This window comes from Etheostoma spectabile, chromosome 24 (assembly GCF_008692095.1).
Source record: "Etheostoma spectabile isolate EspeVRDwgs_2016 chromosome 24, UIUC_Espe_1.0, whole genome shotgun sequence".
Classification (NCBI taxonomy): Eukaryota; Metazoa; Chordata; class Actinopteri; order Perciformes; family Percidae; genus Etheostoma; species Etheostoma spectabile.
In genome coordinates, this window is record NC_045756.1 from 212,471 (window position 1) to 215,575 (window position 3,105).

Genomic DNA, 3,105 nt, shown 5'->3' on the forward strand with positions numbered 1-3,105 from the left:
AAATACAATTATGAACCTGAAAATGAGCAGAATATGGGAGCTTCAAGAATATCCTCACATACCTTCACATTAAATGGTGAAATTCCTAAGAGGAGTTTACATTCAACCCACATTTGAGAGTAAATCATTTTTAATAGAGTACATTATGCTACACACAAGCCGTAAAGACACATTTCATTCTTCTGTTTTTTCACGCACATTCAAAATCAGCAGATCTGGAGATACAGCACATGATTTTCACTGGACTAACAAAAGCTGTCGGATAAATGTAGTGCGGGAAAAAGTACAATATTTACCCCTGAGATGTAGTGGATTAAAAATATAAAGTAGCTGAAAAAGAAATACACAAGTAAAGTACAAGTACCTCAAATGTATAGGCCGACTCAAGCCCTGTACTTGAGTTAATGTAGTAGCAGTAGTAGTAGTAGTAGTAATACATGCTCAAAGGGGTAATCCAGAGCAGTTCGAGCAATATATTCCATCCTTAACTATTGTGTGGGACAGAAACCATTCAAAGTAATGTGTGTTGTCTTTTAATGTACACGCTGTGGGTGTTTCACCACAAGATGGCAGTGGGGTGCTGCTGTGAGAGGAAGCTCTCAACCACACTGTACTGAAGATAATAGGAAAGAAAGAATACATGAATTGATAAAAATCAAGGACAAAGCCTACAGTTTGCACACACAAACACACACACATACACATACTATGTGGTCAAAAGTATGTGGACATCCCTGGGTAAACACATGATAATGTGTGAGTCTGGAGCTGTTCCAGTTAGATCTATCTGTGTTGCTCTGAGTAATTACTGGGAAGGCTCTAGGTAAAGATAATTTAAAATTAATTTGGACTTCTTATTTGCTACAGTAGAAAATCCACAAAAGACGTCCTTCTTTACAGATGTTCCTGTGCAGGACCACGGGAGACATACTTATTTTTCCCATTTCAACTCTTCTTCTTAACTAAGTTTCTGAAGTTGCTGCTGGACTTTTTTTTCTCTTCTTCCCCTCCTCAGCGGAGGAGGCCTTCATATTGGCTCTGTAATTGCTTTGTTGTAATTAAGTCTCGGCAGCATGGACAGAGGAATTATAAAGGTCATGTTCTTGTCTCCTATATTTCCTAATTCTTCTTAGTATGGCTTTAAAAAGAACATGATGGTGCGGCATTTTCGACCGCTGACAGGGTTGCATGATGCCACATAAACACAGCTACTCAAAGGAAAAGGAAAAGGAAAAGGTGCTGATATCAATAGAACCACAGCAGGGCCAGGACACATGGTTTTACACTTAGAGTTGGTGGAAAAGGCTCTTTTCTTTGAGAGGCTTGTTATGGGAGGAAAACCCCTTTCACCAAAACATGCACAAATACCAAAAGTTGGAGGTTTGGGTGGTGCAGCAACTACCAGCTTTGGCCTGAATGAAAGCAGGAATACCGTGCACACCTCTCTCGTGCACCTGTGTAACCTTTACAGAGAAGTTGCTAGCCAAGAAATCAACATCCCTTACCACTTCACTTTACTTACATGTAGTACATCTTAAAAGATGTTCATTCCAATGTAGCGTAGTTAAACAGCGACTTTAATTGTTATTCATTTGTTTAGTTCATGGAGCTGTTTCACCACCATCCACAGTTAGCTTTAGCTTCTCCATTTCAATTATTTGCATTAAATACTGACTGTTTTAAATAAACTTTATGTCACCTTTCAGTGTGCATTTAGCACACGGACGAAGGTTCACTGCAACTGTTATTAAAACGGCTTCACGTCATCGGGTGGGGAACTGCAGGGGGTGTGTAGCATACAAGGTGTGGGGGGGGGGGGGGGGGGGGGGGGGGGGGGGGGGATGAGGCGATTGGGAACTGGTGTGGGAATCAGAAAGGGAATGGCAGGTTAAAAAATGACTGATAATGTGAAAAAGAATGCAAGTAATACACATCTGGTGTCACTTATTTACTCAAGTGCTCCACTTAAGTACAATTTCAAATACTTATACTTGAGTATTTCAATGTGATGCTACTTTACACTTCTACTCTTCCTTTCAGAGGGAACTATTGTTACTTTTTGCACCACTAAATTTATTTGACACCTAAAGTTACTTTTTACACACTAAACAAAATATTCCTATATGGTATGATGCTAGTATACTGTAGTATACTATATAGTACTCTGTACAAAGTATTATACAACATATCTTAAAGTGGCACCACATCAAAATGCTCTTATGTGTGTTTATTATTAACACTTTGAATGGAGCCATTCTGCATAATGAGTACTTCAACTTTTGATACTTTCAGTACACTGTTTTGATAGTACTACTGCTGTACTTTCACTTGTCAAACATTAAAAATCAGGACTTTGACTTGTAACTGATTCTTTTAAGTATTTGTAATGAAAATATAATTACATAAATATACATAATTCTCCAGGATTCTGCAAATCTCCTAAAAAAATAAGACTCAAACATGGCTCATTCATGTTTCTTTAATATTAAAACAGCCAAAAAATACAATAACTTCTCCTTTATTCACCCCTCACCCACAATGTTTCCCACCCAAAGACTAAACAGAGCGAGTTAAACTCACAGTAGAAACCCATTCTAAACAAAAACCATGACGTCACACGGTTTCTTTAAGTTGGACTCGATGTTACAGAGCACAGACTGCCGGGTCCTATGCACACGACGTCCAAGATGTTGCATCACCAACCCGACGGTAGCTGTATCCAAGGCTACCGACAGGTTGGCATAGCAACCAATAGCCATGCAACGTAGGGGGATTATCACAATTTGAGATTAACGGTTGTGTTTCTCCTCACGTGTTAACAGCAGTTTGGAAATGCACAAGTGAAGGGCAATTACACTTGAAATAAACCTTCCAGATGAATTCTAATGAATAAATTAGGACATGAGTTTCTCCAAATCAAGTTTACAAAACAAAAATAATATTAGTTTGTGTTGTCAGCCAAGGATTTGAAAGAAGGTTCACGTAAGACCGTTATGGCAACCAGTAGAAAATATAAAACCATTGAAAATATACCTTGCAGCCAGGGCTGTAGTCAAGACCACCTTAGCCGGTCGAGTCCAAGACAAGTCCAAGACCAGGACTAGT